This window comes from Python bivittatus, unplaced genomic scaffold, assembly GCF_059951505.1.
Source record: "Python bivittatus isolate LINGU-HERP-01145 unplaced genomic scaffold, Pbiv_v1 ctg000980_np1212, whole genome shotgun sequence".
Taxonomy (NCBI): domain Eukaryota; kingdom Metazoa; phylum Chordata; class Lepidosauria; order Squamata; family Pythonidae; genus Python; species Python bivittatus.
This window is the reverse complement of record NW_028277125.1, coordinates 16,068,220-16,084,318: the sequence shown is the minus strand read 5'-3', so window position 1 is coordinate 16,084,318 and position 16,099 is coordinate 16,068,220. Positions and strand designations below refer to the sequence as shown.

The following is a 16,099-nucleotide window of genomic DNA, read 5'->3' as shown; positions in this document are numbered from 1 at the left end:
TTTCAATTGGAATCTTTTTTCTTCTAGCTTAAATCTATTAGCCTGCGCGGTGTCCTCTGTAATGATAAAGAATGGGGCTTGACCTTCTGTGTGACACCCTTTCAGATATTTGAAGAGTGCTCTCATATCCTCTTTTTCTCCAAAGCAAACATTTATAGATCTTTCAACCTCTCTTTATATGATTTAATTTCTAGTTCATCCTCATTGCCCTTCTCTAATCTCTTTCAACTAGTCTAAATTCTTCTTAAAAGTGTTGTGCCCAGAAGTGGACATTATGCAAGGAGAGTTTCATCAAACCAGAATAAAATGGAACATTTATTTGATTTGGAATCTGTATTTTTTGTTAATGCCTAAAATATTAACTTTCTTTGCAGCACATCACACTGGTGATTCATAACTTGTAATCAACTACTATTCCCAGATCTTTTTCACAAGTACTACTGCCAAGCCAGGTAACCCCAATTCTGTAACTGTGTATATGATCTGTTTTTTCTAAGTGAGCAACTTTGCATCTGTCCCTGTTAAATTCTGTAATTATCAGCCTATTACTTTGAAATGTATTTATGTTATTTTGGATAAATTGTCCCACCCGTTTTATGTCATTTTCAAATCAAATAAGCATTTCCTTCAACTCGTTATCAAATACATGTATGAAAATGCTGAAAAGTCCAATACGCTGGACTTGAACCTTGTCACATCCGCTCAGTATCTCCTACCTGTTTGATAAAAACTTATTGATGATCATTCCCTGAGTAGAGTTTTTAAGTTAGCTATATATCCACTGAATTGTCACTACAATCTAGCTCACCATTAACTAGCCTGGCAATATGGAAGGCATTTGCATATATATAGATTTACCAAGTTTTGCATATTGTAGATAAATGATTTGATTAAGCAACAATACTGGACACAGGTCAGTAAACCTCAGGTATTTTAATGGCGTACAGCCCTAGTTTACATATTTTCTTGATTTTATTTGACACAAGGCTCCTGCACCCATAGTCTTTCCCAGAACAAAGCCAAACCAAGATGCTAGGTTTATGCCCACTCTAAGGCAAAATCTACTCTAATACAAAACCCATAAAAAACCCATCATGCCTGAGGTTTTCTGTAAAAAACAATATTAATTTTATTTTCATTTCACAACTTTGTAACTTTATTTAGAGGGATTGAGTTCCAGCTGTATTAAGGTGAAGAAGATGTGCCTTAGCTTTCATATACTAACAAACTCTACTGCTCTCAGTTCTTTGTATCAGCCTTGAAGTACAGTATACCTTTTAAAATCAATCTTGCTCTTAGATTAGGAGAAGTTTCAACAGTTTTCATTGATTTGGGGATGCCTGTAATTACAGTTTGAAAACCTTTTTCATAATCTGTTGTTTATTTATTTCTGATTGATTATGTGCCATCAAGTCAGTGTCAACTCTTAGCAACCAGATAGAACTTCTCTGGGATAATCTATGCCTACCCTAACTTCAGGTCTTCCAATGGCACACCTATCAATGCTATAATTGAGTCTACCCTCTTGCTGTTGGTCATCATCTTCTTCTCTTTCCTTTCCTTTCCCCTTTTCAGGGACTTTGAAGTTAGGTCTTCTCATAATGTGCCCAAAATGTGATAATTTGAACCTACTTGAATAAGTACTCTGGATTGATTTGTTCTATGATCTGTTTGTTTTCTTGACTATCCATGTTATTCTCAGGAGTCTTATTCAACACCAACATTCAAAAACTCAATATTCTTTCCATACTGCTTTTTCAGAGTCCAACTTTCACATGCACAGAGTGTCATAGGGAAACATTGCCTGCATGATTCTGGTCTTTGTAGGTATAGTCACAACACAGCATCTGAATATATTTTCCAAAACCTTCATTGCTATCTTCTAAGTGCTGATCTGTGGTGTATTTCTTGAATGCTGGTTCGTTTACTGTTGATGGTCAGTCTTAAAAGGTAGAAGTTATCAACCATTTAAATGTCTTCATTGTGAATTCTAATGCTAGTTGCTGTATCTATGTCATTACTTTGGTCTTTCTTATATTTAGTCTTAATCCCATTTTTATTGTGCTCCTTGACTTTCATTCTTACAGTTTCCAGATTATTTGTATTTTCAACTATCAGAGTACTCTCATCAATATAGTGCAGGTTACTGATGTTCCTTCCTCCAATTTTAAAACCACACTCATCTTCTTCCAATACAGCTTCCTTCAATATATATTCAGGAAATAGATTGAATAAATAAGGGGAGAGTATATTCCCTTGTCTCATTCCTTTGCTGACCTGGAATCAGCCTGTTTCACCATGTTCCACTCAGAGTATGACCTCCTGTTCTGTGCATAGATTGTGCATGACAACAGTGAGATGTTCTGAGATTCCCATTTTCCTAAGAACATTTCATAGTTTGAAATGCTTGACACAAGCAAAGGCCTTTCTGTGATCAATAATTCACATCTTAATTTCTTTTTGGTATTCTTTGGCTTTCTCAATATCAAGTGTGCATCAGCACTAATGTCTTTTGGTCCTCAGCCTTTTCTAAAGGCTGCTTGAATATCTGACATCACCATGAAAGCTCTAATCACCATTAGATGATCCTAAGCATTACTTTGTTAGCCTTTGAAATTAAAGATATTATATGCACACTCTGTGAAGTCTCCTTTTTTGGTATTGGAATGTAGATGGACCTCTTCCAATCTGTTGGCCACATGTTATTCTTCAGATGTGCTGGCATAATTTGGTTAGAACCTTTACTGATTCTCTCCTTCAGTTGCTTGCCATATTTCTGTATATACTGTATCCCATCAATTCATGTTGCCTTCCAACTTGGTAATTACCAGAGGTTCTTATAAACAGGAAATATCTTTTGTGGTATCTTGGATGTTGACATCTTTACTGTACAGAATTTCACTATACTCCTTCCATCTTTGTTTTATCCCCTTTGAATCGGTTACAATCGGTCCATTGGCATCCTTTAGCATACCAATTTGAGATTGGCACCTTCTTCTGAGTTCAGAGTTCTTTTAGAAGGCCATCTTTATTTTTATGTGCCAATTTCCATCTTCATTGTTGTTACAGATGTCATTGTAATACTGGTTCTTGTCTTTTCTAACAGCTCTCTAAAATATTTGTTAATTCCTTCTTGAAATCTTTGTCTTTCTTGGCTTGTCTTCCAGGCAATTTCCACAGTTTGTTCTGACATCCCGTTTGCTTGCATTCTTCTGTTTTTTGGTACTTGAATGTCTCTTTTCACATTAATCATTAATGCTTTCTGTGATTTCATTCCACAGTTCCTTTGGTTCCCTGTCAGTGGGGTTCAGGACTTCAAAGAAATTCCTGATGTTCTCCTTGAAAATGGTGAGCATATGCTCAAGTTCATATAAAATTTGATTAGCTTTGTTCTTCTGCTTTAGCTTGACTTGAACTTGCACTGAGCTCTTCCACTTCTTTGCACTAATAATATGGTCAGTTTTATTTCTGCATACTCAGTCTGGAGATGTCCATGTACATATGCATTGTTTTATCTACTTGAAGTTTGTATTATCAATGAAGACATTATTGTAGTGGTAGAAACTGAGAAGTCATACTCCTGCTTCAATTCATCTACTTCAGCCATACCAGTCTGCCTACATTTTCTTCCTAGTATTTCCAACTTTGACCATCCAGTCTCCAATCACAAACAGCACATCTTGCTTGCATGCTCTGTCAATTTCATATTCAGCTTGATTACAAAACTCAGCATCCTCCCCTTCTTCTGCATCAGTGGCTGGAGCATAAAGTCATATTAAAGGGTTGTCCACAAAGTCTTATTAATATTATTCAGCCATTGAGTGCTTTGTACCCAAGTACTATCTTTGCTATATCCTTCTTCATTATGCAAGCAACACTGCCTCATCTTTGGTTTTTGTGTCATGGGTAGTAAAGAGTTTTTCTGTTCTTCTGACTGAAAGTGTCCAATTGCATCCATTTGAATTTGCTGATGCCTAAGACATCAATGTGTAGTTGATTTGCTTCATATTTCACTGTGTTGAGCTTTTCCTTGTTCATGCTTTTTACATTCCATGTTCCCACTGCAATTTTGTCTTTGCAGCTTCAGAAGATTTCTGAAGGCTTTAATTTAGCCATGTCATAAACAACAAGGTGTACTCTGAAAAATCTTCAACTTTTCCTCAGTAGCAACTTGAGTGCCATCCAACCTGAGGGGCCCACCATCTGATACTATATCATCACTCGCTTTATCTTATCTATCCATGTAGTTTTCTTGGAAGAAATACAGGGTTGGTTTACCATTGCCTTCTCATGCACATTATGAATCGATGCCTTTGTTGTTGTCAGTAAAGTGATCATCCACTTCCAGCATCTTCCTATATTGCTGTGCCCAATATAGGTGCCTGCTGGCTTTAGCCAGATAGCTGGGATGACCTTCACACCTTAGGTGATCTTGATTGGGAGCATATGCTCTTGGCATACATTCCTGGCATTTTTCAGTCATCCCTCCCAGGACCACCCCACTGCGACAATGAGACAGGATAGCAGGTCCTATTTATAACATTACTTATCTCACTTTGCTGGAATGAACATTCCCTACATCTGGAAATAAATTCCAGAAGTGCAGTGAATCCCTATTTAGTGAAGTAATGCATAGCTGGATTTGAATGCTCAGGGGAAATTGATTAACATTTCAAAAGTAATTCTGCAGCTGCTATGTTTTAACAGCTTTAATTCCTACATCCCATTGCTTAAACACACATGCACACATATGAGACAGACTGTAACATTTAATTCAGATTTATATCCAGCTAGATATTTTCACTGAATGAAAACTTAAACCTTTACTTTTGAGTTTAGATCCACAATCACACAATTTAGCAGGATAATTACATACTAGTAAATGCTTGGATTTAGAAACTTCTATTGTAATAAAAATATGGTAATGAAATATAGTAAAAGAAAAGGAGGGCAGTACATCTTCAAGCAAATCATAACAAGTTTGTGTTCATTGCAAAAGGTTACTGAAAGCTTTAATGGAAATGCTGGAATAAAGGTCAATGAACATTTGATTTATCAGTCACTAGTGATAGTCACTAATTTCAGTGATTGGTGACTAGACTAGTTTGGTCTAGTGGTTGAGGCACTGGATTAGGAACAGAGAAACCTAAGTCCTTGCCTTAGGAATGGAAGCCAACTGGGCAACCTTGGGCCAGTCATTCTCTCTCAGTCCTAGGAAGATACCATCTCCCAAAATCTTGCCAAGAAAATTGCAGGGACTAGTCCATATGGTCATCAGGAGTCAAGACTGACTAGAAGGAATAATAATAACAGCAACATCAACATCATCATCATCATCAACACAGCTCATGCCTCCTGACAATAAATTTCCATTTAGTTTCAGAAACAAAGATAATCATATTTTAAAAACATAAATGGGAAGGTAGTGTTTTTGATTTTTTTAATGTTTGGGTAATCTTACACTTGTGTCTTGTAATGTCATTGGAACTACAATGCATTCACTTTACCATATGGTTTTTCTAATTCATTTCAGTGGAAGCAAGTTGTCTTAATTATTATTCAGGTAGTATGATTCACTGTATGGTATGTTTTATGGTCCTTTATGTTTTGCATATGATGTGAAAAAATGATGGAGAGATAAGGCGAAGGGGAACCTGGAGTTCAGGTCCTGGTCTCCATAATCTACTACCTCAGAATTAAAGGAAGTAGAACTTGCTCATTTGGAAGCCACCAGAGAGGGAAAGGCTATACTACAGAACAGCTGTTTTTGCCCCCTACACCCTTTTGAATGGAAAGTGTTTAATAAAGCTTGACAGTTGGAATTGGAGGTACATTTTCTTGTCATTTTGAGGTGGAAAACAAGCATAAGTAGTGCCTGAACCTTGGAACAGCCTAAACACACTTAAAAAGCAAAAATAAAAAATGCAACTATCCCACCAAACCAGAAAGAGAAGGACTCATGTACTGTATGTGATACGGTTTTACCCATTTTACATCATTGCAACTCTCATTCTATATTATTACTTCACCCACTGTGTTCTTCCCCCCTTCCCCAAATTAAGTGGAACCTCAAAAGGATGTTCATGCTTGAGCTGTGGAGACTGTTCCTACATTTTTAGAAGGCTTTTATGGATCAACAGGATGAGCAGAGTCCAATATGATATTTTAAAAAATCAGGACCTTCAGTATATTTTTTTAATGTCAGGAAGGAACAACATATGTTAGCATTTTTAAACATCACCAAGCATGGGCTTTTTTAATTTACTTGTCTCTCACAGTTCTCAGTCCCACATCCTCTAAACGACCTAGTTTTGTCTGCTTCTGTTATCATAGAATGACTATAAATAGCAACTATGAATGGTGTATGTTAAATTTGCAGTCCTATACATAAAGAAAAGAAAATCTCTCTGTGTGTCTAGGATTATATATTTAGGATAAATATCTTCATATGGCTAATTTACATCATAATAACAGTCTCTTTCCTTATGTTTTTTTCTCCTTTCTTAAAGTGATGCTAAGAAAATATAGAAGTTCAAAATACTACTATCCCCATTCTGATTTTTAGTTTAATTTTTAGATATTTTGAGTATGTCTGTATATAGCATATACCTCCTAACTGATAGGACATGAGCAACAGTTTGTTGGCTTGCAAGGTGGCCTCTAGCTTAGAAATCCTAGCTTGCAGAGTAATGGGTGCATACTTGGGTCAAAACTGAGGCCTTGGTTGCATGCTACATTCTACTGATTAGTGATAATGAAAGAATAATAGTGATTTTGGGGAAAAATGGCATAGTGCCAAAAATACCAAAATTACCTTACCTAACCATTAGCAGGGGTATGATTAAGGCTAGTAATCTAACTTCTCCTTCTCTACCTTACTAAAAAGTTGTCTATGAAAATCTTGATTGGCCAAAGTCATGATAGATATTGAAAGTCAATATCTGTGAGTCCATCTGGTAATGACCATATGGAAGATTCTGACTTGGAATGTAAAAGTGATTCTATCTTGTGGAATGGAGTTGATGAATATCCACATGGAAGTGAAGATGAAAGTTTAATTATGGTGCATATGAAAATAGAATTCATAGGGCTGATAGTTGCATGCTACATTTCACTGATTGGTGATAATGAAAGAATAATAGTGATTTTGGGGGGAAATGGGCAACATTTGAATGAATGTGATCCAAGAGAAAATATTTTTGTTATTGAAACAAATGGATGCATAGGAATAAGAGAGTAAGAAAAAGTGGGTCATTCAGAGACCCAAGAATAAATGAGAATGGTGGCTGATTGGTGAATATTTGCTCAGAAGAGCTGTTTGTACTTAATATGTAGTTTAAGAAAAAGCCTATTCAATAATACACATAGATAAGGAATAAGTATAAACCTAGACATGTGATTGATTGTTTATGATGAATACAAGGGTAATGAAATGTTCTGAATGTGGAACAGCGCCCCCCCCCCCAATTCCTTTGGTTGTATGAAGAGTGGATTTAGGGGGAAATGGATGTAGAAGAAGTGAAAGTAATGAGATTAAAAGTAGAATAAACTGCAGAAAAGGAAAATAGGATTCCTGTAGGAAAAAAGTATAAGATGGATAAAAGAATGAATGAATGAATGAATATCCCAACAGAATTTTTAAAAGTAGATTTAATGAAAGAGGATGTAGAAGCTGCTTGGAACAGGATGAAAAGAATCATATTCCAAAATGTCACAGATTACACTAATAGGAAGGATGAGAAAAGGTGCTTGATAGATTAATGAAGTGAAAGAGGCTGTCAATGAGAAAAATTGCATATAAGAAAACAATTGCTGGGGGAAAAAAAGGATCAGAGAAAAATACAGGTAGGCCTCGTTTAGTGATCACAATTGGGACTGCCACCTCTGTCATTAAGCAAAGCAGTCACTAAGTAGGAAATCATGTGACAGCAACTGTGCTTTCCTTTTCCCCACTCTTCCACCCTTTGGAATGCTCACCTTGTGAGCACTGGGATAGCCAGCTTGAACCTGACAAGACTAATCAGTTTCCCACCTTCAGCTTTTGTTTACCTCCTAACCACTCCCCAGCTCACCCAGGTACTGGGATAATTAGCAAGAAGGGAATTACTGTTTGTCTTTAACTTCATTGGAGAGGAAGGGATTACAAGAGAGTAGGCAGATACAAATGGAAATGCACATCAAAAGGAATGCAGTGGAGCTGACAGCTGGGAGCCACAAGCACACTACAGAAACAGCCAAGTATATTCCCCATTGTGTGCCTGCTTACTCTCTTGTAATCCCATCCTCTCCAATCTCTCTGCTCTGTTGGGGGGGGGGGGGAACAAGCAATTTCTGTGTGCAACCTTTCCTGTGCCTGACCCATTTTTTTCTCCTCTTCCCACCCCAGAGTGGAGAGATTGGAGTGGCTATCTGATTTGTTTAATGTGTGAAGACTACATCTGTGCCTGGTGATTGGAAGATTGCTGCTATTCTTTTCCTATGTAAAGAGAAAACTAGGAAAAGTGAATACAAAACCACAGGGAATTGGCTTCTTAAGTACGCTGGCAGAATTTTGATTGAAAGTATATGAGAGGTAACAATAAGCAAAATTTGGCAAGTGCAGTGCAGCTTAATAAGGCAGGAAGCAAACCAGATTTTGGCTCTCTAGGAGGTCATTTAGAAATGCATGAATCTGAAAAAGTGTTCATGTGCATATGTTGATTGCGAAAATGTATGATACAGTGAATTGGGCTGAATTATAGAAGGAGTTGAAAGTTGGTTCAGAATCAATAAGATTGATGGTGGAAGTTAAGCATGAATGAATTACTTCCAAGTCAAGGGTACATGATGTGTTCTTGGTTTTCCTCATGTGTATATTGATACTTATATAATACATGCTTGTGGTAATATTAGAGGTCTGTAGGTCATGGACATGAATGTACATATACTTTTGAATGCAGATAATGCTGTGATGACTGAGAATTGGAACAATTTCTATTAGATAGATTGTATGATATGATGAGAAGTATGGACCTAAACATTAACGTATCAAAGACCAAGGTATTTGAGTTTTACATGAAGAACTGAGTAAATAATTGTAAATTATACTGTACATAAATAGTAAGTAGATTAATTTGTGTACCTTGATAGAGTGCTTACTTAATGGAAAATGGATGAATATTTTTTTATTATGTGGAAATGCTGCTAAAAAGTTCTTTTGAAAGGCATGAATGTCAAAAAAGCTAAAATGGTTGTGTGTATGACCATGCTTCTTACATGGAAATGAAAGTTAAGTATAAGGAGAAATATAAAAGTAAGTTGAATGTGGAGTCCCTGGAGCTCTCTAAGCTTGGCTGTTTGCTTGCAGACATTTCATTACCCAACTAGGTAACATCATCAGTGCTAGTGAGTGTGGGGTTTGCTCTGTGTTTATATACAGTAGCTTGCCCTGCCAGTTTTGGTGAGGGTGTGGTTTTCTTCTTGGTAGTTCCTTGATCCTTTTCTGCTTGATTGTTTGCCTAGTGTTAATCCCTGCTTATCTGGTATTGGCTGCTGGAGAGGATGTGTTCTGGTCTTTTTGTTTCCTTCTTAGCTTTTTAATTGTCCTTTTTGAATGGTATGTAAATATTATTTATTTCTATGTGTCTGTTGATGGCTGATTTGTCTTAATGCCAAGCTTCCAGAAATTCCCAGCATTTTTGGATTTAGTTTGATCTAGGATGCTCACAGTTTCCCAATTGAAACTACAGTTGAGTGTGCCCATGTGTTATGAGATGAAGGAATTTTCATCATGTCTTCTGACTGCTAGTTGGTATTCATGGATGCACTCTGCTAGTCTTCTGTTTGTCTGTCCTACATAGTGGCTGTTACATTGAATGGCTGTTAAGTTGATTGTGGTGGGAATGGGCTACTGAAGAATTGTGTGATGAAACAAGAAGAAATGGGCTCAAGAACAGATGGATGACTAATGAACTGAATACAAAAGCAAGTGACCAGCATAAAAGAAGTACATGGAAATGGCTTAGTTATATACAAAGAAGAAAGAGTGAATAGATTGACATGAAAACTGAAAACCAAAAAGATCCTGGTTGTGTAGAGCTGAGAGTAATAAGTTTAATGGGAAAAAAAGTCAGTTTGTGAAGCAGTGTATAGCTGTGGCAGCAAGAATTATTGCTAAAACAGAAAGATATAATGAATGCTGTTGGTGTAAACAAGATATATTTCCTCTAAACTCATATCTTTAATTAATTTTGCTTACTATTTTTGTACCCCTTTTTTGTTACTTTATATCACATTGCTGATCCCAAAAGGACCATATGCATGTATGCATGTACAGTATATATGCTGATTTTAAATGTGAGCAGGAAGACTGAAAGACATCTCTTTCCACAGGTTCACCTTTCTGAAATTAGCTGGAAAGTTCATGACCCCAGTATTAATTTGCTCCACTGGATTGTCATTTCTGATTTATGTCATGTTTTGTTCCATCAGATCTTCTAAATCTAGAATTGGTAACAACCTGTGATTACTTTTTGATAAAAAGGATCTTTTGTTTTACTGATTATTGGAAGACTTGTATCCTTGTAAATTAAACTACGTTTTCTGATTTTGTTTTTGCTTCTTTTTAAAAAAGAACAATCCATAGCATTTGGCAGTTATCTGAAGTTTAGAATACATAATAATTTCAACGTTCTTATTTGCTGAGGACCTTAACATTAAAAAACATAAAGGTTTATTAAATTAAAGTAGCAGTGGCTGATGGAAACAAAATTGGGGAAAGACTAATGTTTTTAACAAAGAATCCATTATTAGAGGAAATACAGTCTTTTTCATTGAATTCCTTGTTTCTACTGGCAAATCAAACTCAGAAAATACTTTGTACCAAAAACATTATGTTGATTATGCTTATCTGCTAATTTATGATTTGCATTTTTAGTCATGAGGAAGACTACGTATAGTGAGCTGTTGTTGGGATTGACCAAAGTTGGTTCAAAGTCTGAAAGCATGAAAGTATAGGTTTCACCAACCATCAAAAATGGGAATAGTAATCTACTGACTAAACATCAGACTTCATACCAAACTGTTTGTTGAATTAAACTCACAGAGTTGTGAGAACATCAAGAGACCACTAATTTATTGTGGGCCATTTCCATATCTGAGGGAACCAATCACCCAGGCTCTCTTTAACCTTCAGGGAGAAAGTGCCTGGTCAGTGAACATGAATGTTAAACCCAATGCATTAATAGAATTATATGAATATCACAATGAAAGGGAAGTTATTTCAGCTGAAGATGGATTAATTAAAGGTGTAAGAGGCTACAAATTGCTAATTAATTGAGCTTGAAAATTAGAAAAGTTTTTTTTAACCATAAGAGGAGGCAATCCTAAAGATGTCTCTGTTGAACAGATGTGTGATCAAAGAATGCTAGGGCTGCTTTGCATGCAACAAGAAGTTTCAAAAAGCCAAAAGTGTGAGTTGTGTCTTAGGATATAGGAAGTGTTCTGAGCTCAAATCATCTCTATTTCTATCTGTCTTGAGACAAATGTTTTGAGTCAAGAGCACTTCCAATACAGTTGGAACTAGTTGGAACACTTCTGTTAAACCTCCAACAGCTATTCAAGGTCAAAGAAGATATTTTGGATTTGAAATGTTTTGCATACCATTATTTTTACCCCACCTAGCTCTTATTCCCCCCACCCCACATACAAATTTTTATCAAATATGCCTCATTATTTTCTCAAAGGCCAAAATACTGTTTAAAAATAATTTGACTTCATTTTAACATCTGCATCTTGCCTTTCAACAGTGTTCATAGGTGGCTTCATATACAATTTTTAAAAAATGCTCATCTGTGTTGTACTATGAGAGAGAATGACTTCCCCCTCCATATTTTTCATGTTATTTTTATAAGGAGTATCTGTCCTTATATTCACAACAGTTTTCCAAGCTAGAAAGGTCCAAGCAGTGTTGGTTTTCTGAATCACTCTAGCCTCTTCCTCCTTGGTGGGGTTTTTTTTTTTCTCTCTGCAAAAGAGTTACTACACATTTTATTAAAAGGTATAAGCTTCATAAGCTGCAGCTTACCTCATCAGATGCATAGACTGGCAAATTAGGCTTCAATTCTGGGAGTTGAAGTCCACACACATTAAACTTGCTGAGGTTGAGAAACACTGGCTGGACCAATGTAGAGTTTAAATTGGGATAAGGTGGGGGGAAAGCCTACCTTCTTCCTCCTCCCCCCCCCCCCCAGTTAGTTAGAAAAAGTGATACCAGATTCCTTCTGATTTTTGCTGTTAGATACTAACATGGCTCTCTTCCTACAATTACCACTCATCATAAACCATAGAATGATAAAGAATTGTGTTGCAAGCGATTCCCCTTTGCTTTCTCTTGGGGCTAAATATTTTGTGTTTCTGGTATGGATTAGAAGTTTGAATAAGGAATTAGCACTGAAAAATTTCCCCACAAGCCTTACAAGTCGCCTCAAATCCAGAAATGGGTGTCTGAATCTCTCCAAATTACAACATTTAAAATTGAGAAATACAGTATGTTGTTACATATTCATTCAACATGGTACCATTGCTGTCTGTACATAGATGCAAATCAATGCACCAAATGGCTTACAATTAAATGAGTTACAACTTGTATTGATTAGACCTGAATAATTAAAAGGGTAAGTCAGGGAAAAACCCAAGACATATGGTACATTGTGAGATGAGTTTATATTTTATTGTTGCAGAAATTTTAAAGAATGTAATAATTTCCCTCTTATTAATATTTGTACCCTGCTTTCAGTCTCATTTTAAAGGTGGCTTCATGTACACTAATCAAATAGTGAATTATAAGTCCAACAATTTTAAACTACAGAGTTTATTAAATTAGTTTTTCAGTTTCCTTTTCAATTGGATCTGTACTGTCCATTGCTCAGTTATATAGTATGTTTTAGAGGTGACACCTTTCTAGCTCTTTCTCGGTTTGCCTAGATCAATAGTGCTTATGGATTACTTTTTAAAGTAACAATATGAGATCATACTCTTGAACTTCAATGACATTGAAATCCCAGTAGACAAAGGATTTTTTTTTTTTAAATCACTGTAGCAGCAGAACTGAACTTATAGGGTGAAAGATTGGAGGCTACATCCTGCACATCCAAAATAACCTCTGGATCTACACACTCCAGTTTCACCTCATGCCTTGTGTAGAGCTGGGTGGTTTTTGCTACTACTACCTATCTCCCAGTGAATACCTCACCTGGTGTCCTCTTTCCAACCCTAGTGCATGAGAGAAATAGGGGTCCCACAATTTCTGACAAAAAAAGGGAGGATGAAACACATGCTATAGCTTTATCTCCTGGTCCAGTGGCCTGGAGGGCTGTGGCTAGGGAAATCAGCTCTTCCTCCTCTTGCCCTTTATCTCACATGAGATAAATAAAATCAAATTTTATTTTTTAAAAAAGGAAAAGAGTGAATTTAAAATTCCATTTATCTTTAAGTATTATCATACAAAAACATTCAGAGACAAAGGAGATAAAAATATATTGCTGTTCAAATGAAAAAAAGAAGCACAAGATGATGCTGGCCTATTCCTATTTAGAGAGAACTCTGCTGTCAAGAAATTCCAAACTCCGAAAACACAATTACTGAGCTTATACAGAAACACTAGATACCACAGACAAAATATTAGATATTAAAACACACCAAGAAAAAAACTAGAATCAATCTTATTCAATATTTCCAGTTCTTTTTCTTATTCCTTTAGATAATAGACTAACCTTAAATCAAATTCCACTTTTTATTCAATTGTTACTTGGAAATTCAGTTTTTCCTGGGCATTCTACTTTAATGAAAAGCTTGATGAGAATATTAACAGCTTGCTTTCCCCCACTTTGTTGCATGGTTTCTTGCTCAATTTTCCCTTTCTGCCTGTGGTTTCCCAAAACAGCAGGGGAAGATGGAAGGTTTGGGCAAATCCATATCTGAGAGAAAGTTGTATATTGGGTATGCCCAAGGCTATCTGCCTTCAGGGTTGAGAGGTGCCACCCTGCCAACAATTACAAAATCTCTTCAGCTCAGAGATGCCATTACGTTTCCTGAGCGCTCATTTGCAGTTATTTAGATATACGTTAAACTTAAGTGAGTGTATAAAGAGACCTTTATTTTTTGTAACCTTATCCTGTAGATTATATTGCATACAAGATCTTCTGTTGCATATAAAATCTAAGCATGTTGTTCACAGGCATGTTCTCCTGTACCTTTCTTCTTTAAACATAACATTTGGAGTATACAAATAGAAGGCAACCCCGCCAGTTGACTTAATGTGATAAATTGGGTTCAAACAATATGCTAAAGTCTGGGTTCCCATAGCACTCTGGATTACAAACAGCCCACCTTCACTTCAGTCAGTTCTAGCATCCTAAAAAGTTGCTGATTATTTTTTTTTTTTCAAAATTGCTTAACGACCTGGAAGTGATTGTGACTAAACAAAGTGACCAGGCAAACAGTGATTACAGGTTTTGTATATAGTACTGATTTTTGGTGTGAACTATTCAATGATGGAAAGACTCCCTGGAAAATCCCTAGCATGCTGCTAGTAAGTAAGTAATTGCAGACTAAGTAACTAAGTCAGTCAGTTATTGCGGCCAAAGGCCAGCAACTTAAAATTGCTTACAAGCAGTAAAAAAAGGAATCCAGACAATAAAACAGATAATAATAATAAAACAGATAATAACATAAAAGCAGTAGGAGATTATTTGCTACAGCGTTGAGGCAGCTGATTTACCAGTTTTTCTGGCAACTCCTGATTATCTATTTCCAAATCCTATATGCCACTGAACAACATTTTGCTATCTTATAGGTTGTAGCCAACTGCCTGTTTGCTAGTAAGAGTGAGCAGGAATTCATCTAGATCAGTGTTTTTCAAGCTTGGCAACTTTAAGATGAGTGGACTTCAACTCCCAGAATTCCCCAGCTGGCATGGCTGGCTGAGGAATTTTGGGAGTTGAAGTCCACTCATCTTAAAGTTGCCAAGCTTGAAAAACACTGATCTAGAGTGGCCAGGTATAATATGTTTACTGTGTAGATCCTTATAATATCCATATAATCTATGACTATTTTATGCCCAACTATTTCATCCTCCCTTGAGCCACAAGGACAAGTGGGATACCTGTCATATGAGATCCACTTTAATCTCCCTTCTGGCAGAACCAATGAAAGGATGTTAAATCAAGTCTGAGAGAAGGTTGCACAATGGTTAGCATTTCCAAGGTGGTGACATAATTGATTGGCTAAAGACCCTGGTTCAGGCTAGGTCTCCAGAGCTTGATAGGATAGGAACTAGATTCAGTTTGTTTTGCCCTTTCCTGTCCAGAGCTCACTGTTTAAGAAAAGCTGGCATTTCATAGCCCATGGACACTGAAAGATCTGGAGATAGCCTATAGGTCCACAGTTTATCCAACAGGGTCTGCTTTCAGAACCCAAGGAATTTGTCAGAGATTAAAGGAATCAGGTGAATTGGACAAAAGTTAAGCTTTAATCAAAGATTAAAAATTGCCAACGAGGCACCATTCTCCAGTTTGGGAAAGCCAGCCTTCAGCTACAAGATGATATTTGGGACACCCTTAAGGAATTAAAGTGTTGTTGTCAGGACTTTTCTTTGGGGCAGTTTCCAGGAAGTAATAATTGGGGTTAATCCCAACTGGGTTCCCCCAGTATAGTAAATTTCACAGCTATAATAAATTACTCTTGTGATCCTGATGTTTTGCACTAATTGTAAATATAGCAGGATGAGTAATAGAACAATTTGCACAATTAAAATAAAACAGATCTTGGATTCCAAACTGAGGCCCTACCAAATGAAATATTTTATTGCATTTTTTTTTGCACTGAACTTGATTTTTTGCAGAGTTGATTTGGTGTCAGACAACCATATAAATAAAATATTTAAATCCTTCCTCTATCTCCCAGAGATTTTTCTTGCAGGCTATTGATGAAAAAAAATTGTGCTCCAAAGTATTGGAGAAGGCACAGAATCAAGATACACAAGACCTCTGATGAATTAAGATAAGCTACATTTGATTGCAAGAAACTATGGAAAACCCAGGCTAGTGGTCTGTTTGGACCA

At 36.4% G+C, this 16,099-nt stretch overlaps 1 protein-coding gene across 3 annotated transcripts in view; it reads left to right on the top strand.

The window, feature by feature from the left end:
• Positions 1–16,099, top strand: part of LOC112541622 (uncharacterized) — a 174,764-nt gene that overhangs the window by 129,025 nt on the left and 29,640 nt on the right. For 2 of the 3 annotated variants that reach the window (XM_088132024.1, XM_088132023.1), the window contains 2 exons: positions 375–452; positions 3,282–3,348. The exons of the other annotated variant lie outside the window; for it this stretch is intronic. The gene's annotated coding sequence lies outside the window, so the exon portion shown is untranslated. The remainder of the gene's footprint in view (positions 1–374; positions 453–3,281; positions 3,349–16,099) is intronic. 3 annotated transcript variants of the gene reach the window in all.